This window comes from Vipera ursinii (assembly GCF_947247035.1).
Source record: "Vipera ursinii genome assembly, chromosome: 2".
NCBI classification, from domain to species: domain Eukaryota; kingdom Metazoa; phylum Chordata; class Lepidosauria; order Squamata; family Viperidae; genus Vipera; species Vipera ursinii.
Window position 1 is genome coordinate 43083678 of NC_139513.1, and position 25705 is coordinate 43109382.

The 25705-nt window shown below is 37.4% G+C and overlaps 1 pseudogene across 1 annotated transcript in view; it reads left to right on the forward strand.

The window, feature by feature from the left end:
• LOC310634807 (contactin-6-like) overlaps nucleotides 1–25705 on the forward strand; it is a 185424-nt pseudogene that overhangs the window by 33424 nt on the left and 126295 nt on the right. The window contains exons 2-4 of the transcript in view: nucleotides 6926–6979; nucleotides 22378–22524; nucleotides 23781–23884. The product of the transcript in view is annotated as a contactin-6-like (transcript). The remainder of the gene's footprint in view (nucleotides 1–6925; nucleotides 6980–22377; nucleotides 22525–23780; nucleotides 23885–25705) is intronic.

Below are 25705 nucleotides of genomic sequence, written 5' to 3' on the forward strand. Positions count from 1 at the left end.
CTGTACCCAATGTACCTCAGAGGCGGACTGAGAGATCAAGGATTACCCCTATCCCATTCCCTTAGTATCCCCTGCCAGGTGAGTAGGACATTGATGTAGCATGATGATGTAGCTGAAGAGAAACCAACCCTAACTGTCTCTTTACTTGCTGCCCTTTCTGACTCAACTAACAAGGCCCAGGAAGCAGAGGCTTCTTTGCAATAGCATCTCTTTATTACAAATCTTCCTAGAATTGTTCAGTTTTATTATTTCAGCACTCTGCAATCCAGTTAATTGAAGACTAAAAGATAAGTTCCTAATGCCATCCATTTGATGCTAATTGTGGGCATTAAATATCAAGGCTGTGGGGGTGGGGAGAATGAGAAGATGGAAAATACATTCTCTATTATATGTCAGTTTGCTATTCCCATTAATGCTTATGGAACCACATGAGCACACAGAGGAGACAAATGTTTGTGTACTTTGCATTAGTACAGCTCTCCCGGTACAATTTTTCATCACCTAAACTAAACACCTCAGCAATCACGGTGGGTTTTCACATCTTTGGGGGAAGTGCATTGCCAGGCGATTAGAGCAGATTGTTTATCATTTTCTAACGTCATTGCTTTTGCCATTTTCTGTTATTACACTTGTTGTTTGGAATATCTAAATTAAGCAACAGGAGTCATTTTAATAAGGGCTTTGGAATTGAATGCAAAATTTTGCTTGGAAGAACAGCTCACCTAGTACCTGTCTGCCAAATCTTTTCTTTTCTTCTTGATGCAGTTGTGTTATTCCAGGAAAAGACTCAGCTTTTTTAAGGAGATACAAGAGTGGACAGATAGATAGATAGATAGATAGATAGATAGATAGATAGATAGATAGATAGATAGATAGATAGATAGATAGATAGATAGACAGACAGACAGACAGACAGACAGACAGACAGACAGAAAAAGACTGAATGAGGGATAGATAGATGACATATGTATGTGTTTATACATAGAGAAAATGTGGAACATATGCACTTTAGTTTATACACACACACCGGCTGAGATTGTGTACACATATTGCTATAATTTTCAGGCACGCATATTTTAACAGAAATGCAAACATGGTTTGTGTACTGTAGTCACATTTACATAGTAAAACTTGGAATCTTTGTATAAATAAATACAAACTCTTCATATCTGCTCTCTTAGGCATCTCAAACAGGAACTTTAACAACAGAAATCTTGGTTTTATACAATATTACAGAATTACAGTGTTATACAGTATTCTCCTAGTGTATGCATCTTTCCAATCTCATGCGGTGAAGTCCAAGAAAACTGGGCTACTCAAGAAATATGACAGCCAAAAGCAGTGTTCCAGTATTTGAGGGGGTCAATTTATTTTCCATAGCAGAAGGCAAGTCAAGAAACAATGGATGGAAACTAATCAAGGAGAGAGTAACCTAGAGTTAAGGAGAAACTTTCTAACAGTGAGAAGAACAATTAACTAGTGGAATAGCTTGCCTTCAGACATTGTGGGTACTTCATCACCAGGTGTTTTTAAGAAGAGACTGGACAGAAATTTCTCTGAAATGGTATAGGGTCTCATGTTTGAGCAGGGGTTAAACTAGAAGAGCTCCAAGGCCGCTTCCAACTCCAGTCTGTAAATTCAGATTTAGTTTCTTTACTGGTCCTTTTAGTAGCCTGCAAAAAGGATATCATACCCAATGAGAGTCATAGGCATTGTACATGTCCTTTATCAACCGTGGCATGAAAATACAAGTTGTCTCTGCATGAAATGCCATCCTAGTGCTTTAAGAAAAGCAATACTTATCACAAAAGTCCTAAGTGAAATTTCAAAAGCTGGCATTAATGGCAGCTGAATAACTTGCCTGTTCTAGCAACTTGTTTCCCAGCACTCTCTGGAAATGTCCCCATATGGTTCAGTCTATATTAGTACTTGAGATAATCTAATTTGGTTAACACAGGGGAACATATGTTTTGCTTGCCCCAAGCTTATTTTGGGCTTGCTGTGGTTGTGAGTGGTTTCTGCAGGTGATGATGACTTCCCCCCCCCAGATGCAGCTGAGCCCAGTTTCTCCATGCCATTCTCAGAAGGATCAAGAATACATCTGAGGACTCTGCTCTATCAACATAGTATCATTCCAGAGTTGACTGATTAACTGCAGTGTGTGATAGTTATTTGCCAGAAAAGAATGAGGAGTTTTGTGGAGGGGGCAATGGAAAGGAAATTGGAAGGAAATTGCAGCCGATAGCAAAATTCAGTGTGAAGGCATCCATGCTCACAAAAGAAGACAAATGCTGGCAGGGAAAGGAAAAGGAGAATTAAGGCAAGTTGGGTAATAACTTATTCATAGGTTTCTGCAAGAAACCTATGTCGTCTGTGAAATAAAGCTGTTGAGCCTAAAATGCCTACTAGCAAATGCAGTCCATGTTGAATACCTGACCTCGGCTTTGCTCTTCTTAATGACAAGAGGGAAAATCTTCATCAGCTCATGACATGTTTAGTTGTGGTATTAGGTAGCAGTACTAATTCATATATGAATCAATGCAGGCATTGTAGATGATCATGTACTGCTGTGCTGTTTTGTTCTGAAATTGACTGATAAGAAGCATGTATTATTATTTGTTGTATGATGAGAACATGACAGAAGAGAAGTAAATATATACACATAATCCACAAATTATATATAAAACTTTTACAGGGCTATGGAGTAACACCTGCATTTTCTGCGTTGCATGAGAAAAGCACATCTTCCTTCCCATGTCCTTACCACTTTCTACAGAGGGACGATTGAGCATCCTGTCATGTAGCATCCAGTCTGGTTTGGAAGCATCGTTGCTTCAGAAAGGAAGGCAGTGCAGAGAGTGGTGAGGATGGCTGAAAAGATCATTGGCAGTTCCCTTTGTTCTATCCAGGACATAGCATATAAGTATTGCTTGAGCAGGATCTGCAAGATTGTCTAGGACACTACACACCCTCTTCATGACCTGTTTTCTTTGTTATTTTCTGGGAGGAGGCTTCATGATATCTGAAGCAGAATATCCAGATTCAGTCCAGTTTTGCTCTATACAGTATTAACCTTATGAACTCTAAAGCTTCCTCCTTCCATTATGTATTGAAGATGGACAGTGATTAATATTTATATGTTACTTATATGTAAGGGTGTACGTCTATATGTTTGTATAGTTTGCATATCAGCACCATAATCACAGCAAGGTGAATCTTTCCATCCCCACTGACACAGGGCAGTATAACACTTAATTCTCTTCAATTTTGTCCAGACAGAGTGAGGCACGTAGAGGAATCACTAATGATCAGGCCACTAGAAGATACCTTGGATCATTTCTCTTTCCAGGCATTCTCAGGGTTAAACTCAGTAAATATTAAATGATAGCTATAATAGGAAGCATTTAAAGATAAAAATAACAAAGTGAAATATGTTATTTCCAGTAAGTTATCAACCCATGCACCCAAAACACCTAGCTCTAGTGCAAATGAACACACTGAAACATACATGAGATTGTAAAAGGAACTAATGACAATATTAATATGAAAGAAGAAACTTGCTTATCAGCTAAGAGGTTTTTTAGGGACAGCACCTTGTTCCAACTGTAGTTAACCAGTTGCTTTTCTATTTATATCTTGCATTTCTTTATTGCTTTATAGCTTTGTGGGGGTTTCCTTCTTTTGATTTATTGTTTGTTTTTTACACTGTACGTTGCCCAGAGTCATTTTGCTTGAGTTGGGGCAGCCTTATAAATAAATAAAATTTCCTGAAACTAGGGTAGGCTTAAACAACAGGAAAAAAATTGCACCTAAAATTGGAAAGAAAAATCCCAGTGTTTCTCTTCACATAGTGTTCTGTGTCCCAAAAATGCCCTATTATGGCTTAATGTAATGGTCTATTTTATACAAGAGAATGGCTGGGTTTGTAGAGAACACTGAAGCCAAGTTAGAGTAGATTGTAAAGCAGGGGGGGGGGAATAAAGAAAAAATTAATTTAATTTAATAATTTGATTTGTATACCACCCTTCTCCCGAAGGACTCAGGGTGGTGAACAGGGCAATACACAATAAAAATCGAATACAAAAATTAAAAAGCCATTAAACATTATGCCCATAAAATCAATACATATTAAAGTTAAAACTAGTTATAAAAACCCAACCCCATCCCGTCAGACCAGGCCAGCTTGTTCGAAAAAGAATGTTTTGAGATCACGCCGGAAGGAGCGAAGGTCGGGGGCCATCCGGAGCTCAACTGGTAAGCGGTTCCAAAGGTCTGGCACGCCCACAGAGAACGCTCTCCCCCTGGGGGTCACCAATTGGCATTCTTTGATCAGCGGCACCCTGAGGAGGGGTGATAAATGAAGGGTTGCACCAATTTTAACACAAATTTTGAACTTTTCATACAAACACAAGATGTCTTAATATGCATTCTTGTCATTAAACCCATCTTGCACACATCTTAGTGGGGATGAACAATCTGATGATGTTGAAGTAATAGGGGCTGTGATAGGATGAAATGTGGAACTCTGAAGCATACGACTAGATTAGCTCCCTAGAGTTACTTTCGTGACTGTGGTGGAATACTGGTTGATCCAACACTCCTTTGCACAGATACTTCTTGAATGCCAGTTTCTAGCTGAGGAAATTCTGCTCATCCCATAGTCACTTCTAGGTATACACTGCAATGTGTTCTATATAGGTCGGTCCTTGAAGAGTACTCAGGAACTTCAACTGATGCAGGGTGCAATGGCACATTAAATTTTGTGTACTTTAAAGTTTGCACTATATTTAAGATGGGAAGAAATAATATATTTGATAAAAGATACAAGAGTGGATAGATAGATAGATAGATAGATAGATAGATAGATAGATAGATAGATAGATAGATAGATAGATAGACAGACAGACAGACAGACAGACAGACAGACAGACAGACAGATGAATGAGAGAGAGAGAGGGGGGGAGGGAGGGAGGGAGAGAGAGAAACACTAGGTTCAGCTTGCTATTAGGCATATCTCAGATTGCATTTAGGTCTAGCACTGCTCTATTGCTGGGAAAGAAATTGTTTTATCTTTTGTACCATCTTCATTAAATCTGATGAAAAAGAAGACGGAAAGACGAGAAACAATGGTTGGAAACTGGAAGCAACCTGGAATTAAGGAGAAACTTCCTGACAGTGAGGACAATTAACCAGTGGAACAGCTTGCCTCCAGAAATCGTGGGCGCTCCATTACTGGATATTTTTAAGAAGAGACTAGACAGTCACTTGTCTGAGATGGTATAGATGGCAGGGGGCTGGACTAGAATACCTCCCAGATCCCTTCCAGCTCTATTCTATTCTAAGATTTTGTTGAAAATAATATATATTTTTAGTGGGGGTGGGATTATTTAGTGGAGCTTAGTGTTCTTGTACTTATGGCTTTACTGTATGTGTGAACAATCACAGGGCTATCATTTCATATACCTCCCAGTTTTCTCACACTTCAATGAAATCTCAAGTGAAGCCATCATGGGGGAAATACCATTTAACAGATTTTTAAAGCAGTGTCAAGCCTGGTTAGCATTTCAGTGGTGGATGACCAGGGAACATTAAGAACATAAGCCAGATTTTTTTTTTAAAAAAAATTGAAAATATACCCCAGAAGAAGGAAATAGCAAAGTACTACCATGCTGTTCCCACTTCTACAACCACCATGGGATTTCTGAGACAAAGAATGTAATTTAATTTGAACTCTGACCAGGTAATGCCCAATTTTGTCATTCACAGTCTCCTCCACATATTTTATTTTAAAAGAATGGTGAAATTGAAGCTCAGTTTCAGAAAATCTTTTTCCTCTCCTCTTTTCATTTTGTTGCTTGATATTCAAAACTGGATTACTACTTTGAGACTGGAGTTGAGAACAATGTGGAATTAAACCAATTTTTCAATCTAAGCATAACATTTCAGTGATGTACAAAGACAAGTTTCTTATTAAGATAACAGCTGAGCTGTGAGTGAAGACACAGTCATTATTTATCGTAATTTAAGAATATTGAAAATATGCAGATACTATCTTCTATTTCACAATACGTTCTAATATGCATATATACTCTATGTCATAGATTAAGAATAGCCTCAATTCTTTTTTTGTTTTTTTTTGTTTTTGTTTAAAAACGGAAAGTTCTAAAACCCTGGCTTTTCTAGCAGGTTAGGGACAGGAAACTTCATGAAATGACATTTGATTTTAATATTTTAACTTTTTTTTTTGTTTTTCCTGATGCACCATTTTATTGCTTTGTCATTCTCTTTTCCTTCTTATTTGTTTAAAATGTGTTCTAAACTTTTTTTAATGATACCTGGAGTTAATTTTCTGTTTAGGATATTATAAATCCAATAACTAATTAATTAACTTCACTTACTAACAGAAAGCACATTTCTGCTTCCAGTGTAATCTTGGAATATTTTAGGCTACTATTGGAAGCAAATGCCAACCAATTAAATGTAGCTAACATTTTGTTAAATATATAAAAGATACAAGTCTGGTTTACATTAAAAAGTTAGGGTTTTGTTCTTACTTTAATCTGATTAACTACATTGAAGATAGGATAAAACATAGCAAACATTTCAGGTACCAGATGCCATCATGTCCTCTTGTAATGGTCGAATGCTACACTTACATTTTTTTATCCAAATTAAAACTGCCAACATTTGCCAAAATTATAAAATCTCATGTGATTTTATTAATTTCACTCCTGAATATTCCCACACACAATTCTCATACTTACGTAGACTGAAGTCATTGTAGCATGGATGACAATATTGGCTTTGTGATTCCAAAATGGTTACATGGATACATCTAAGACACCTCTCTCTCTCTCTCTCTCTCTCTCTCTCTCTCTCTCTCTCTCTCTCTCTCTCTCTCTCTCTCTCTCTCTCTCTCCCTGAGATCTTGAAAACTTTGAAACTAAAGCAAGAAGTGCTGTATGAGTCAGAGAAGGATAAAGAGTCATTCTATTCTGTGCACCTCCACCACACTGTGGAGGTAATATCAGGCATTTTGCATTACATTCTTCGGCATTTGCCAGCATGAAGAATAGATGTGTAGAAAGTGAATTTTTATGTGTATAAGGTTTGGGACAAAAGTCTAATTTAGTGCTTGAACGTGCCTCCTATGATTTATGATAGCAATGGCTGGGTCTGTCCTTTTCATTCCCCCCCCCCACAACCTGGGTGGTTTACTATGAAATTTGTAAATTTGAATGTTTTTTGTATTATTTTTAAAACAAGAACTGAACAACATTTTCATCTTTCTGAACCAGTCAAATTTAGTAAGTATGGTCATTTCCACACTGTCAAGATGCACTGCATTTTTTTGTCCTGTTTATAAAGTATTTTAGTCAAACATTTGTGAAAGCATAAATCGTGTTTTACTTGCATTTGGAATCACAAATAATTCTCTCCAGTTCTTGATTTATGATGAGATATAAGAAAATACTGTTTTCTGATCCATCCTATCCACTATGCTAAGTAATGATAACTTAATACAACTATCTAGAGCAAGCTACATACAGATGCAATAATCAAGACTGCGGTAGAGACTTTCAGCAGCTTATCATGGCCTTGGATACACTGAATAAGAAATAGAAAATAGAATTTTGTGGCAGCCTATTGTGATCTATGTACATATCATCACTGTACTTATACTATGATGGATTATACTTCTAATGTACAATTATCAAATAACAAATTAAAAAATGATCTCTGTTTCCATCTTCTTTTACTGCTCCATCGCAAGCAATTTTTCATAATTCTAACTGAACTGCATCATTGATGCTTTCTAATTAATACGACATTTTGTTTTCATACTGAATTGAAGTTCACAATTTTTTCATACTATGGTAAATTATTCATTACATTTGGTAAATATGGGTTACTTGAAATATGGCTTCCAAAAAGAGGAAGACTAAACCTCTCTGCATTTTGTTCTAAAAAGATAAACTATTTTCAAATCTTGGTTCAAATAGAAGAAGGAAGGAAGGAAGGAAGGAAGGAAGGAAGGAAGGAAGGAAGGAAGGAAGGAAGGAAGGAAGGAAGGAAGGAAGGGAGAGGAAAAGTCCAAAGCTCCCCAAATCTCAATCTGCCTTTAATATCACAAATACAGATGTAAACCAAATGGATACTTAAAAATGAGTTAATAAGTAACACACATCTTAATATATAAATAAGATTACTGGAGTGTTTGTTTTTGTTTTCTGTTTTTTGGAAAATGAGTTTTCTACCTAGGGAAACTTGTGGAAACCAGTAAACTCTGTCAGTTTAAAAAAAAAACTATAAACCAGCTATATGCTCTTTATTTTTAAAATTAATGTTATTAAAGTTTATAAAGATAAAAACTAATACAAACTAAAGAAAATATAAAATACAAAGAAAAGAAAAAGAGAAAAGAAGAATCAGATATATCCCTACAGACAAGCATTAGCTATTGAATAACTTAACACCTTCTCTAATACTTCAATTTAAAAAAAAAATTCTTACCTGAATTTTGTGCCTTAGTTTAAAAAAAAACACCCAACAATCTGAGTTCTGAATGTGCTACTTGTATCTATGTTATGTCCTATAAAACTCTATGGTACCAACTTCTCTTTTTGTGTTTCCTTGGATTCAGTTCTGAGGTTTTGCTCCCTCCTTTTCTCCTAGTTTTTCTCCTAGATGAGGGGGTCAAATTATTCTCCAAAGCACCAATAGGACGAGACAAGAAACAATGGATGGAAACTAATTAAGAGAGAAGCAACCTAGAACTAAGGAGAAATTTCCTAACAGTGACAGCAATTAACCAATGGAATAACTTGCCTTCAGAGGTTGTGGGTGCTCCAGCACTGAAGGTTTTCAAAAAGCGACTGGACAACCATTTGTTAATAATAATAATAATAATAATAATAATAATAATAATAATAATAATAATAATAATAATAATAATAATAATGATGATGATGATGATGATGATGATGATGATGAAGAAGAAGAAGAAGAAGAAGAAGAAGAAGAAAAAGAAAAAGAAAAAGAAAAAGAAAAAGAAAAAGAAGAAGAAGAAGAAGAAGAAGAAGAAGAAGAAGAAGAAGAAGAAGAAGAAGAAGAAGAAGAAGAAGAAGAAGAAGAAGAAGAAGATGGAGGTCATCTAGTCCAACCCCCTGCTCAGGTAGGAAACCCTATACCATTTCAGACAAATGGCTGGCCAGTCTCTTCTTAAAAACTTCCAGTGTTGGAACATTCACCACATTCACTTTTTGGCAGCTGCAGCACACTGCTGGCTCATATTGAAGTGATTGTCTACTAGGACTCCGAGATCCCTCTCACAGTTACTACTGTACTATTGAGCAAGGTACCACCTATGCTATAGCTGTGCATTTGATTTTTCCTGCCTAAATGTAGAACCTTACTTTTTTCACCATTGCATTTTATTTTGTTAGATAGCGCCCAGTGTTCAAGTCTGTCCAGATCCTCCTGTATTTTAAGCCTATCTTCTGGAGTATTGGCTATTCCTGCCAGCTTAGTGTCGTCTGCAAATTTGATGAGTTCCCCATCTATACCCTCATCCAAGTCATTGATGAAGATGTTGAAGAGCACTGGGCCCAGAACAGAGCCCTGGGGCACCCCACTACACACTTCCTTCCATGTAGATGCAGTTCCATTGAGGACCACACGCTGAGTACGGCCTGTCAGCCAGCTACGAATCCATCTGGTGGTGATGCTATCTAGCCCACATTTTTCTATCTTATCAAGTAGTAGGTTATGATCTACTTTATCAAATGCCTTACTGAAATCCAAGTAAATTATATCTACAGCATTCCTCTGTTCCACTAATTTTGTCACTTGGTCAAAGAATGTAATAAGATTTGTCTGGCATGATCTGTTTTTGACAAATGGACTCCTGCTTGACTAGAAGACCTCCAGAGTCCTTTCCAACTCCATTAGTCTGTGTTCTGTGTTCTAGTTTAATACCCCCTTGATGAGATTGAAAAGGTACCTGCCAAATTTTCCCCATTTTTTTAAAGATATGCTGCTTTTCTTCCTAAGTGTCCTTTGTGAAGATAGCATAGGTCAGTGATGGCAAACCTTTTAGAGACCGAGTGCCCAAACTGCAACCCAAAACCCATTTATGTATCATTGGGTGCCGGGTGGGTGCAGCCCATTGGGTGGGCATGACTGAGGTGGTAACAGCAGACTGGATGGGACTAAAAAGTTCAATCAATCAATTCCAACTTTGCAAGATCTTTTTTTTTCCCCATGAGAAGTTGAAATTAATTGATTCATTGATTGAACCTTTTTTTTTTTTTGCACACAGCGGCAGAGCCCTAAAACAAAAAGGGTTTATAAAACCCAGCTGAAGGCCCAGGACAGGGGCGATGGCACATGTGCCCACAGAGAGGGCTCTGTGTGCCTCCTGTGGCACACGTGCCATAGGTTCGCCACCACGGGCATAGGTTAACTAAAATCCAAATCCTTCACAATAATGCCATTTGCTTAATAGGTTTTGATCTCTGAGATCCTGAATTCTCTTCTTCTGCAATAAAGTTTCAGCTGAAAGCAGTTGTTAAAAAAATGCTACCTCTGCTCTCATTTACTTCCCTATCCTGTCTAATGTTATATAGGCTACAGAGATTCTTTGAAGGCCTCATTTGGCCATGTTGTTGGTGGATATCTTATTTGACCAATCTTCACATAGCTCAAGAGGAAAAAAATAATTGTCCATAGGGTTGAGTATTCTTTGTAACCTAACATGTCACATAAAGTGCTGCAAGATAAATGGTTCTGGAAAATGCAGGTAGTCTTTGCCTTATGACCACAATTGATCCCAATTCTGTTGCTAAGTGAGACATTTGTTAAGTGAGCTTTGCACTGTTTTACGACCTTTCTTGTTACAGTTGTTAAATGAATCACTGCAGTTGTTAAGTTAGTGACACAGTTGTTATGCGAATCTGGCTTCCCCACTGATTTTGCTTGTCAGAAGGTTGCAAAAGGTGATCACATGACCCAGGGACCTTGCATCCATCCTAAACATGAATCAGTTGCCAAGTGTTTGAATTTCAATCACGTGACCATGGGGATGCTGCAATGATCATACAAGTGCTTAAGTCACTTTTTTCAATACAAAGTTGTAAAATTGAATGGTCACTAAATGAACTGTTGTAAGCCAAAGACTACCTGTTACACACTTCTCACAAAGTCATACTGGGTGTGCACACATTAACCAGCAGTCTTGGTTAATTATGACTCACATACTACTTCAGCATGTTTCTTCTTTCTCTGAATGGCTCTTAGATTTCGTTGAGATATGCAGTGTAATGCAGAAGGGTTTCTAATTGTTTTTCAGGCCATGGTATCTGTTAGTTAAAAAAAAGAAAAGAAAACCCAGAATTCCAAATCAAAAGGCAAACTATAGTGATAGAAAAAATGCTGCGTTCAAGTGAACCAACCCTCCCCTTGTTTTGTACTTAGTCTCTTAGGAATCATTTAGGTTTGGTTATGCTCAGTTTGAAAAATCTAAATGTCTATAGAGATTCTCAGTCATCCAGGTCATGGTTGTTCCAAAGGTGCTTTTTCATGTGGCAACTGGACTTTCTTGTCTTTCTCTTTGAAATCCTTCCATTCCCCACTATCCAGTCAGAACTGAAGAAGCTTCTTGGATGGGAAGCAAAATGTTTTCAAAAAAAGAAGTCCACTTGCCTCGTGAAAAAGCACCTTTGGGACAATTTGAAAAACCTAGTTGAAAGGTAGTACCTGACTTTCTTCCAAAGGGATAAAAATGTGATACCAGTTCCTAAAATCTACTGGTATAGAGTGTTTCCATTCTTCTTGTTTTTTTTATTTTGCTTTGCTTTTGATACATAGTTTTCCATGTATTAGAGTTTCTTCTCCCCTGTTCTTTGGTGTTTTCTTCATTTCTCTTCCCATACTGGAGAGATTCACTGATTCATTTCAGTGTAGCAACTCTCTCAAGTTGTCTAGTAGTTAAGACATGAGGCTACAAAGCAGGAGACTGTGAGTTCTACTCTCCCCATTGGTATAAAAGCCAGTTGGGTGACTTTGGGCCAATCACTTTCTCTCAGCCCAACTCATTGTACAGAGGAGTTGTTGTTGTTTTTGAGGGAAAATAAGAGGAGGTATGTTTGCTGCCTTGAGTTATTTATAAATAATATATGTACTTTATCTCCAAGAAAGAAATGAGTTTGTACTTGCAGTAGGCATAGTGTCAGAACCCCCTCCAATCCACATCTTAGGAAAGAAAAACTCTTGGAGACAAGATTGTCCAAGCAGGAACTTTTACTAAAACATGGTTGACAGAGGATATAATAGACAGGATCTGATAACTGTCTCACAGATCGATATTTTTAAAGTGTCCCCGAGTAAAAACCCCTCCCCTCAGTCCATTTGGTCAGTCCCGGATCAGTCAAATCTCAGGTGTCAAACCCCTCATAGGAAAAAGAGAACCACCAGTAATTACTTCCTCTCCTTCACATTCCATCTGGAGATACAAGCCAGAACTCTTCCCACCCGCTTCCTTTGTTGTTCATAGTTCAGAGGTTTCTTCCATCGGTCTTTTTGTGATGGCCAACAGGCAGGCCGAATAAACAAACATTACATCTAAGGGATAGGGGTGGAGCAATAAACACCCCTGTCTTCTTTCCTCCTTGGGAATGGCAGAATCCAATAAGAGGGGTGAGATTTGGGTTTGCACAGAGAGGGAGTTAGAAATGAAATATAAATGGGTTCTGACACATAATTTAGGTCCTTTTCAACTGCATACACTTTGCAAGTCACAGTGATGCTTCTTTCACCGTCCAAATTATCTGAAGCTTTGTTTACAATGTCCCCTAACTAAACTTCCTCATTTACTTGCTATAGTCTCGGGTACCCACAAACTGGTTCTCTGGGTGAGCACTAACTTGGACTGAAAGAAGGTGGAGAAGAAAAAGTCCCTGCCCTTTTATCCTCTGTTTGCTCCAGTGAGTTTGTCTCTGGTAAAACTGGGTCTCTTAGGGGCCCCTTGTGTGTCTCAACTAGGTTAGCAAGAGCAATCTTATATAGTGGGCAATCATCAAGGAAACAAATCAACATCACTCAGGAAACTATCAAACATTAGCAGTCATAGAATCATCAAGAATCAGACATGGTTGAATGGATAGCATCATCAACAGAAGCAATGAATGTCAGTCTTTCCCCTTTTTGTTTCTCCTATCATGTTTGCCTTTTCTAATTCCCTTGACAAATTCTTCTTTGCTCCTCCTGGTTGTTTGCTCAGTTCTTTGTTTGAGCTTTAGAGAAGCCATGTTTCTTGAATGTCAGGCATATCTCTCTGCCAAAATACTGCAGTTATGATTTCACAAACCTCTTATTGCAAAATGTGGATTAACTGTATTACACAAGGGGAGAGAGAGAGAGAGGGAGGGAGGGAGGGAGGGAGGGAGGGAGGGAGGGAGAGAGAGAGAGAGAGAGAGAGAGAGAGAGAGAGAGATTTGTCATGGTTTGGACAGATGAAACTTTTTAAAAGAACTTCGAGGCATTGTTTGCCTAAAAGAATCTTTCATTTGAGAAACAAAGTATTGGCACTGCATAGTTGAAACCAAAAAGTAAATTCCCTTCCCCTGGATACAAAGTATCAAAGCACAATTCCCTCCTCCAATAAACAGTCATAAATCACATCCCCCAATTAGCTTGAAGTGCGAGCTTTCTCCCCAGCTGTCCAGCCTGTCAAAAAACGCTATCAACTCTGGGCCCAATCACTTTGGGTTCCCACGGCTGGGTTATTATTGTTATGACTAGCTGGGATCTCATCCACATTCCCTCTCCCAGCATCAACTAACTCTAAAAGCAATAGAGAAAAATGGCTGCAATTCCATCTGTTGTCAAAGCAAGAACATCCAATGTTAGCAGCATTGACAGATGTTTTCAAAAGGAAAACATCTTTGATAGATCCCAAGTGACTTGATGTTTCCAATTATAGTCACATAATATAGGAAGTCAGCATAAAGTTCCTCAGTACTGCTGTTTACAGAGTCATAAGCATCCCATGGGTTTTGCAACAGAAAACATAAATAATATTTGTAAAATGGCATTGAGGATGGGAAGAAATTTCAGGGTACAGAAAAGAAACAACATTTGGAAATGAATTTGTTGGCAGAAAATTTTAACCTCATGAATTATACATTTAATTAAGAAATGCTAAAGTGCTAAATTTCAAAACTTCTGATTTACTGTGCTTTATTTGAATATATATATATATATATATATATATATATATATATATATATATATATATATATATATATTCAAATAATTAATATATATATTAATTTCCATGCCACTCTTGCCACTGCTGGAGCATGTTAGAGAGAGCTCCACTATCAGCTGTCAAATTCCAAGCAGCCATAAAACAAAATTGTGACATAAAGTGAGAAGCCACAAAATAGAAATGCACACAGTTTAGTGCAGCAGGGAAATCAGGAAGCAGATGAAGTACCAGCACCTACAGGAAATAGCTGTGTTGGGTGAGAAGGGAAGAGACCCCCCCCCCAAAAAAAAAAACTAGTATAAAGGTTAGTTGGTTGTCAAAATATCAGAATGTCAAAGTGCATAATTCCCCTCCCCCCAAAAAACATTTCTGGGGTCCATTCTAAAGGAAACACCGAAAGGAATAGATGTCAATTCAATGGCTGTTTTTGTAGCTCATGTCTATCAATTCTGGTTTAAAGTCCTTCTGGTACAACACCAATATGGTGATTATTGTTGTTAGTTGTGAAGTCATGTTCAACCCATTGCGACCCCATTGACAATGTTCCTTCCTGCTGTCTACCATCTTCTGGAGTCCATTTAAGCTCACACCTACTGCTTCAGTGACTCCATCCAGCCACCTCATTTTCTGTCGTCCCTTTCTTCTATTGCCCTCAATCTTTCCCAGCATTAGGCGCTTCTCCAGTGAGTCCTTCCTTCTCATTAGGTGGCCAAAGTATTTGAGTTTCAATTTCAGGATCTGGCCTTCTAAAGAGCAGTCAGGGTTGATCTCCTCTAGGACTGACTGGTTTGATCACCTTGCACTCCAAGGTACTCGCAGGAGTCTTCTCCAGCACCATAGTTCAAAGGCCTCAATTCTTTGGCATTCAGCCTCTCTTATGGTCCAACTTTCACAGCCATACATTGCAACTGGGAAAACCATGGCCTTAACTATATGCACTTTTGTTGGCAGGATAATGTCTCTGCTTTTTACTATGCTGTCTAGATTTGCCATAGCTTTACTCCCCAGGAACAAGCCTCCTTCAATTTCTTGACTGCAGTCCCCATCTGCGGTGATCTTGGAGCCCAGGAAAATAACATCTGTCACTACCTCCATTTCTTCCCCATCTATTTGCCAGGAATTGATAGGGTGGGATACCATGATCTTGGTTTTCTTAATGTTTAGTTTCAATGCAACTTTTGCACTCTCCTTCTTCACTCACAACAAGAGGTTCTTTAGTTCCTCTTCACTTCCTGCCATTAGAGTGGTATCATCTGCATATCTTAGGTTGTTGAGATTTTTCCAGGCAATCGTATTTCCAACTTTTGATTCATCTAGCCCTGCCTTTCTCATGATTTGCTCTGCATATAAGTTAAACAGGCAGGGTGACAGTATAAAGCCTTGCCAGACTCCTTTCCCAATTTTGAACTAATCAGTGGTTCCATGTCCAGTTTTCACTGTTGCTTCTTGATCTGCATATAGGTTTCTCAAGAGACAAATAAGAAGGTCTGGTACTCCCATCTCTTTAAGAACTTGCCACAATTTGTTGTGATCCACACAATCAAAGGCTTAAGCAGAGTCAATGAAACAGAAGTAGATGTTTCTCTGGAATTCCCTAGCTTTCTCCATGATCCAGCATATGTTGGCAATTTGATCTCTAGTTCCTCTGCCTCTTTGAAATCCTGCCTGTACCTCTGGTAGTTCTCGATCCACATACTGCTGGAGTCTAGCTTGTAGGATTTTAAGCATAAATTTACTAGCATGAGAAGTGAGTGCAATGGTATGATAGTTTGAACATTCTTTGGCATTGCCTTTCTTTGGAATTGGAATGTAAACTGACCTTTTCCAATCCTGTGGTCACAGTTGAGTTTTCCAAATTTGCTGGCAAATTGAGTGTAGCACTTTTACTGCATTGTCTTTTAAGATTTTGAATAGCTCAGCTGGAATACTGTCACCTCCACTAGCTTTGTTGTTGCTCCGCTTTTCTAAGGCCCACTTCACTTCACATTCTAGGATGTCTGGCTTGAGGTCAGTGACCACCCCATAATGATTATCAGGGATGTTAAGCTCATTCTTGTATAGTTCTTCTGTGTAATTTTGCCCCCTCTTCTTAATCTCTTTTGCCTCTGTTAGGTCCCTGCCATTTTGGTCCTTTATCATGCCCATCTTTGAATGAAATGTTCCCTTTATCTCTCCAATTATCTTGAAGAGATCTCTGGTCTTCCCTATTCTATTGTTTTCTTCTATTTTTTGCACTGTTCATTTAAGAAGGTATTCTTATCTCTTCTAGCTATTCTATGGAATTCTGCATTCAATTGGGTGTATCTTTCTCTTTCTCCCTTGCTTCCCTTCTTTCCTCAGTTATTTGCAAAGCTTCCGCAGACAGCCATTTTGCTTTTTTGCATTTCTTTTTGTTTGGGATGGTTTTAGTTGCTACCTCTTGTACAATGTTGCAAACCTTCATCCATACTTTTTCAGGCACTCTGTCTATCAGATCTAATTCCTTAAATCTATTTGTCAACTCTACTGTGTTCATCATGGATCTGATTTAGTTCATACCTGAGTGGCCTAGTGCTTTCCCCTACTTTCTTCAATTTAAGCCTAAATTTCGCAATGAGAAGCTCATGATCAGAGCCACAGTCTACTCATGGTCTTTTTTTTTACTGACTGTATAGAGCTTCTCCATCAATCTGATTTCTGTGTTGGTCATCTGATGATGTCCATGTGTAGAGCCGTCTCTTGGGTTGTTGGAAAACAGTTTTTGCTATGACCATCGTATTCTCTTGACAAAATTCTATCAGCCTTTGCCCTGCTTCTATTTGTACTCGAAGGCCCAACTTGCCTATTATTCTAGTTATCTTTTAGCTTCCTACTTTAGCATTCCAACCCCCCATGATGATAAGGACATCATTTTTTGGTGTTAATTCTCTAAGGTGCTGTAGGGCTTCATAAAACCGGTCAATTTCATCCTCTTCAGCACCAGTGGACTACTGTGATATTGAATGGTTTGCCTTGGATTTGAACTGAGATCATTCTGTCATTTTGGGAATTGTATCTCAGTATTGCTTTTCCTACTCTTTTATTGACTATGAAGGCTACTCTATTTCTTCTGAGGGATTCTTACCCGCAGTAGTATACCTGATGTCCATCTGAATTAAATTCACCCATTACTGTCCATTTTAGTTCACTGATTCCTAAGATGTCGATGTTCAGTCTTATCACCTGTTGTTTCACCACGTCCAGCTTGCCTTGATTCATGGATCTTACATTCCAGGTTCCTATGGAGAAAAAAATCTTTACAGCATCGGACATTCCTTTCGACACCAGATGCATCCACAGCTGAGCATCCTTTCAGCTTTGGCCCAGTCGCTTCATTCTTTCTGGTGCTACTAATACTAGCCCTCTGCTCTTCCCCAGTAGCATATTGGACACCTTCTGACCTGAGGGGCTCATCTTCCAGCATCATATCTTTTTGCCTTTTGGTAGTGTCCATGGGTTTTTCATGGCAAAGATACTGGAGTGGGTTGCCATTTCCTTTTCCATTGGATCACATTTTATCAGAACTCTCTGCTATGACCTGCCCTTCTTGGGTGGCCCTGCACAGCATACCTCATAGCTTCACTGAGTTACGCAAGCCCCTTTGCCACAACAAGGCAGTAATCCATGAAGGGGAATATGGTGATATGTTAACTGTAAACAGCCTGGCAGAACTCAAGGCATCACTGATAATGTTTAGGAACAAAGTATAGTGAGTCAGGCATCACCAATATTGGGTCATGGACTGGTAACACTGCCACTGCCAACAATGCCAGTCTGTGGAGCCAGAAAGATTGGAGACTGCTGCAGTGAGTCCCGCAAGCAGTGAGATGGGTGTGATATAAAATAAATATTAAGACCTTTGCTCGTTTCACCGGGACCTTAAAACTTGGTTGTTTGATCTTGCTGGCCTGGACTGAGGGGTTTTTAATTTTATTTTAATTTTAATTTTAATTTTAATTTTAATTTTAATTTTAATTTTAATTTTAATTTTAATTTTAATTTTAATTTTAATTTTAATTTTAATTATTTTAATTTTTATTTTTATTTTAATAATTTTAATTTTAATTATTTTAATAATTTTAATTTTAATTTTAATTTTAATTTTAATTTTAATTTTAATTTTAATTTTAATTTTAATTTTAATTTGTTTAATTGTGGGCTAGTCTTAATTTAATTCTATTTTAAAGTGTACTTATTTGTATTGTTTTAACTCGCCCTATAAACCGCCCTGAGTCCTTCGGGAATAGGGCGGTATATAAAATCAATCAATTAATTTATTAAATAAATAAATAAATAAATAAATAAATAAATAAATAAATAAATAAATAAATAAGTGAATCCTACTTAAAATACCTACATATATGCATCTGGAATCAAAACATGTCCCCCCCCAATAAGGTCTTGCTCTGACTATGTCAGCATCCATAGGAAATCTGTTAACCTAACAAAAAGTGGCTTTAGACATAGCATTAAAGGTGCATTAATTTCTGCAGGTACAAAGAACCATGATGACACAGAGAGTTCTTGCTCATGTTGAAGTTGGCACATATACTTTTCTATCTGCAGATGTCTACTGTACATATATGGGACTGTCTTGGGCACAAGGATTTCATCTGAGTGGTGAGGTTTATTGGGACTGTCCATGTTTGTCCTTTCTCCATTGGCATATATTCTGCCAATGTCTTCTTTTCTACTCTGTTCCTATGGATTCATTGCAGTCCCAGCAAAGTGAAACACGCTTAAGTCATTCTTAACTATACTGGTTTTAAAGTAAGATTTCCACATATTCTGAAATAATTCAAGGGTAGCCTCAAGGCACTTAAACTCTTTTGGGCTCCCCCCCCCCATTACTTAGAGGCAAAATGGGTGTCTGTGGTGACTTGAAACAAATGTAACAGAGGAAGGATAGGATCAGCCATGGGGACAGCCCATTTTATACCAATATAGTGACTAAGCAGTGGAGAAGAGGCAAAATACGAAAATTTATTTTTGCTGAATGTTTGGATAGAGCTACCAAAGGACTGGAGGAAAAAGGACTTTGACAGAGATTGAGATCATTTAGACAATACATCCACTATGGATTAGAAATACATTTTTAATTTTAAAAATAGAAACTTTTGAAAGTAAAGTTATGAAGCTCTTTTGGAATTTATTTTCAGTATTAATCAATCAATCAATCAATAACCTTCATAAGGGTCATTGACCAATAAAAAAGAAGACACTTTTGAGAAAGGAAATAAAAATGCTAATAAAACTAATTATGAAATGAATCTGATCTATGTATTACATAAAAGTACATAGTAAAGCAAAACTTTGCTGTATTTAGAGAAATAAAATCATATTAGTTAGAGAATAAAAATTGTAAATAGAATGAATAAGGGTGATCTGGGAATCTGAGATGGAGAGTTATTACCTGGAGCAGGACATCTTTATAATAAAGGCAATAGAATAAAACATGTCTTCATGTTTCAATAATTTCTTCACCACACAGGCAATTTTTTTGTTTGAATTGAATATCCTGAAATTTCCCTTTAAGAGCAGTTTTGGGAAATGCATTAAATCTTGCCAAAAGTATGACTTTTCTGAATTTAGAAACTGTACATTGGCTTAACTGTCTTCCAGGCTTGAAAAACAGGAAAGCAGCTAGCCACCAACCCATGTTTAGACAGAGTAGCCAGATCTAATCAGCTCTTCTGATCCATGGCATGCTGTTTAAGGGCTGCCAAGGGACAGCCATTTTCCATCATCAGAATGGGAATGCATCAGGTGAGAAATTATAGTGTTTTGGTTTCTTCTGTGAAGTCCTACTCCAGGACAAAACAAAATAATCAGTTAAAATAAGGGAACAAATTCAATGGGAAAATTAGAAGCTTTAGCCAGTACAAAAAAAATGCATGCCCAATTATGACTCACCGTTTTAGTCATGCTGGCATTAAGTATTAACCATGCACACTGTTTTTACTGCCACTCCTCATGCCAAAGCTCTTGCTGATTAACTTGGAAAACTTACTTGGTATCTCTCCTCACTTACATAACACAAATTGTCTATCTCCCCACTCCTCCACCTTACTATGCAGTCTGGGTTTTGTTTTGTTTTGTTTTGTTTTGTTTTGTTTTGTTTTGTTTTGGTGTGTCTTTCAGTCAGTCTTCACCCCTCGCCATCAAATGAAGAAGTTTCCTTGCAAAAGACAGGAATAGAACTCATGGTCCTTTCAGCTTCCAGTCCAGTGACATTACATGAAACTGGTTCTTCTCATGATGCCTTCAACTAATCCCTAACCTGTACTTTTGACTCTAAAATGAACTTTTCTTTTTAACCAGGCAACAAGCTGCAACAGTCTTTCTCTGGGTGCAACCTTCATATTGACCAATATTTGGTCAATATTACACTAAGGTGAACCCTTAGTGCTGGGGTCAGGCCAGCACTTATTGACCACTGTAGGCTGGTGCAAATATACCACCCTGGCACTGCAGACTTTGTTCTACCCACCAGAGCCATTCGTCTTGGGCAGTGGGAGAGTTGATCTTTGAAACCAGGGTTTTCTCATATCTATCAAATCTGTAAGCCCAAACAGCAACTAAGTGAGAGGCTATTAGTGAAATTTGGACAGAAAAGGCTGGTATTATTTATGCCTTTTCTTAGTTCAATCTCCTTCTATGATTGTCAGCTGTTGCTTGAACATGGTTTACTGATTTTCCCAAGAGTACAAACCCATGTTTAAAAACAATCTAACTAAATAGCTGTCAGGTATAGATGGGTTGTGAAGTGGAAGGCTGTGGGAAATTATAAAGGCTGTGTAGGCAATGAGCTATCCAGAAATGTGTTTATTCCATCCTAAACACAGAAAGTCAGCGGGTGACTTTGGGCTAGTTGAGTTATTTGGGCTAGAACAAGCTTGTATTTATGGGAAAATTGAAGGAATGGAGCTATGTGCAATTTCTTGAGCTGTTAGAGAAAAGGCAGGATACAAATCAATTAAACAAATATACTGGTTGAGTTTTAAGGGTTTGCTTTGCTTACAACTTGTTCTGATTTCTTCATTCCAGTCAAGAGTGAGAAAGATTGCCATCTTCAGATGTCACATTTTTATCTTTGTATCATTAAAATAAATCACACCTGGCTTTCCAAAGACAAAATTTAAAATAAATTAATAGAGTCAGGACAAGACAAGCTTGCTTCTCCTTAAAACTAATTCTAAACTAACTGTTATTCATAATTATCAATGAACTTTGGAAAGCATGTCAATTTGTCTTATATTATCATATTATTTTGATGATCCCAGGATCTTGTCTAAACAAGGAACTGAAGAAGTAAAGCAGTAAAGATCAAAACACAGATCTTTCTTTTCATCTGCTGTCAGTCTGATCCCAATATTGGTGCACAGGACTGAGCCTGTTATTGTACACTAGATCATATGCAGTCTGAAGTGTGAAAATGAAGAAGATATTTATGCAGCAATTGCTTTTGAGCTGACAGCAAGGATTGTGATCTATGGTGGCTGAATGGTTACAAGTTGAATTCCAAAGCATCAAAATCTCTGTGATTTAGCACAGTGATCCACAACCTTTCTGGCTTTATGGACCAGTGGGGGAGGGAAGAAGAAGGAATGATTACATGCAAGCAGCAGCAGAATGTGAGCAGATCCATTTGCATTGGCACCTGCCATTCGCCGTAGACTTAATGTCTTCTGTGTACTGTAGAGTCTCAAAGAGGTTCTCTTTGTTGGCAGCCAGATTTTGTATGATGTTCTTATTTAAGATAATAAAAATGGCAGGTCAAGTAAGGCAGTTGTATTTTCTTTCACAAGAATTCTTTCACCCTTGTATTCTGTTTTTTCAAGTCAAGACAAGTGAACTGTTGTGTTACTGCTGCCAACAGCAACATAAGTGAGGGAGTTGTCATCTCTTTCATCAGGAAGAATAGATGTATCTTTAACATCAGAAAGAAGAACTGGGACTATGGATATAGCTGTCTTAGCTTAGAGCAGGGATCTTCAAACTCAGCCCTTTTATGACTCATGGACTTCAACTCCCAGAATTCCTCAGCCAGGTACTCCTTTAAACTCTCTCCAAATTCTTTCTCCTATCAGTCTTCAATCATAGGGCCCCTCCTCTCCCCATTAGCCTTCAAAAGCCTCTTAAATCTCTTAGTCAAACATCCAAATTCAAAGCTTCTTTGGGAGAATGTCCAAAACCAAATCAAATACAATCCAAACTTCAGGAGGAAAGCAAGGAAAGTAACTCACATTTCATAATCTCTTAAATTTTCATAGTCCTTAATTGGGTGTTTTATATTTCTTAATCAATTCTCTGCAATGGTCTGAAGGAGGCAGAAATTCAGCGTCTGTTGTCCATCCAAGCTAGCTCCACCCCCCCACTATATGTCTCTTTTTGATGCTTTGACCAGAACAGTAAAGAAATTCCTATTTGCATGCCTTGATTAGCCCCATTTACTATGATAACTCGTTTTTCCATGAAATGTCTTAAACCACTCTTAGATTGGGTTGGAAACCAAGTGTAAAATTCATTGTAAAAGTGTTAGACACTGGATTGGGGAGTCAATTTGTAAATTTAATTTAATGTAAGCTATTGTAGTTCATGAAAACTCATTTGCTAATAGATGGGGGACAGGTGATAAATTTATTTTACAGCCAGGAGGAGGAAATAAATTTATTAATAGAATTATGATCAGAATGGGTGCTGAGAAGGAATCTAATTATTTTAAAGGTCTATATCTGCATTTGATGGATTACTGTGCATCATTTAATTAGTTAAAATTGACATTAAATATATTTGACTTGGTTGTGTCCAATTTTGGGAATGGCTTTGTCCCTATGGTATCCATTTCATTATTGTGTCCTGACAGTTGCTTAACATTCTAATAATCATAAATAAATTTGTTTCCTTCTTGATAGACTAGCCTGTTCTGTAATTATGACTATATCAGCTTGAATTCATATTACAAACCAGCTTTCTCCTAACCATTTGCTCTCCAAATCTGTTTCTTTTCCAGGCTTATTGTGAGAGTTGTTTCACTTCACCTCCTGTAAACACCAATCAGTATATTTAACTCTGATGTCTTTCAAAATTAAGAGAGAAAAGCACTTGGCAGAATATTTTTACTGGGTTTTTTCCTATTCTGATTGATTGGCAAGACTTTAAGACTCAACTTATTTAGCTCTATATTTATTTTATGAATTGGAACAAAATGTACTGTGTGTTCTGGTAATTGCCAAGGCTTGACCTCATTTTATAATCTGGATCAAGAGGTCAAGGGGAGTTCACTATTGTGAGTTGATTTGTGGAATTCATATTAGTCATTGTACTAATGATGAAGTTCTCCATAGTGCACCCACTCTTGGTTTCACTGGAAGATACTTGTTAGTTTCCATGGGAACAAACAACAAAAGGTTGTTGTTGTTTTTTGTGTTGCTATTTTGTATTAGTAGGTTTGAAGCACAACTAAACTGCAAGCTGTTTTGGTAATCAGCAGGTGTGATGGGGGAATATGAGTCAAAAATTGAAGTGTGTTTTCAAGAGACTATGCAGGCAGCAAAAGGCACATCCATTCAGCTGGAATCTTTTGCCCTTGGAAAATAAGGATTTTCATTTTTTCTCTATTTGGGAGGAGTGGGGTAATAAAGGGAAAACATTTCTCAAACACTTGACTAAATAGTATGTTGGATTTGACTGCTGATACATGATCACCAAAAAAAGTTTCATTTAAGATTTTCATATGATTGGACCTTATCAAAGTTGAGTGTAGAAAGTCTTAGGGATAAAAGCCACATTCATTCATTTCACATTTTAATACAAACTTCCCAAATCTGTTCTTCTCAAACTGCTATGCAAACTAAAATGCATATCACAGATTCATCTTCCTCTCTCCCCCACATCCCACTCCAAATAAACAATGTATTATGTTATGTGACTCATTAGGCCTGTATTATTGTTAAAAACGACAAACATTCATCTACGACCTCCACCCAAGGAAGTACAAGTGTTACACAACATCCCCAAATGCTTAAAAATGTATTAGGGAATGTTCACAATGAATGGTTATTGTAAAAGATATATTGTTGTGAAAAAAGATATACTAACGTTCATGTAAATATTTCAAAAAATATAGTGCAGATAACATGAAACAATCTAGTTTACACTTTGCTTATCCTTTTAGTTGCTTTCAGGGTGTATATTTAAGATTAAATTCCAAACAAGTATTTTTATTTAAGGACTGACTAAACTGATATGGTTTTTTGATATCCAAGCCTAATGACTTTAAGCACACACACCTTTGCACACACTTCCTAACTATAAGAGATATTTCAATAAAGCAATAGCAATAGCACTTAGATACTGCTTCACAGTGCTTTACAGCCCTCTCTAAGCAGTTTACAGAGTCAGCATATTGCCCCCAACAATCTAGATACCTCATTTTATTAACCTCGGAAGGATGGAAAGCTGAGTCAACCTTGAACCAGTCAGGATCAAACTCCTGGCAGTTGGCAGAGTTAGCCTGCTTTACTGCATTTTAACCACTGCACCACCACAGCTACACAAACATTTACATTTTTCAGAATTCAGTTTACGTAAAGCTGATTATTCTTTACACTTAAGTGTGTGTAAAATATCTGTATATTTATATAGAGTTCTTTTAAATGATTTATTCCAGGTAAATATAACACATACAGTATGATTCATCACATAAAAATATTAAAATTCCTCATCATATACCTTCTTTTAAACAGTGTATAGATAATTAAATACAAATAACAAAATCCTGTTGGAATCAAACAGATACCAAAGTTGATACATCTCTGTTTCTATGGCATGTGGGCTACAAGTTCTGTAATTTTTTTTTATAGTGGTAGTAACTATTAAGGGAACCCTGGTGCTCTCTGAGCTTGATTGTTTTCTTGCAGATATTTCATTATCCAAACTAGATAACATCATTAGTACTAGTAAGGAGTGGGATTTGCTCTTAGTGGCTTGCCCTGGGTGTTCTTTGGTTGGGCTGTTTACTATTGACTTATTTGGCAATTCCTTGATTGGAGTATTGTTTACTTGATTTGTTAGTCTGATGTTGATCTTGGAGTTAATCTATATTCATCTGGGTGCTGGTGGGGAGGTGTTTGGGTCTTTTTATTTCCTTTTTGGAATCTCTGTACCAGCAATCATCACCCAGATGAGCATAGATTAACTCCAAGATTAAATCAGACCAACAGTCAAGTAAGCAATACCCTAGTCAAGGAATTGCCAAACAAGCCAACCTCTAAGACCACTCCAGGACAAGCCACTAGACTAAAATCAAATCCCACTCCTTATAAGCTCCAATAATAATTGAGTAATGAAATGTCTGCAAGAAAACAACCAAGTTCAAAGAGCACCAAGGACTCCTCATTTCAACCCCTGCAAATA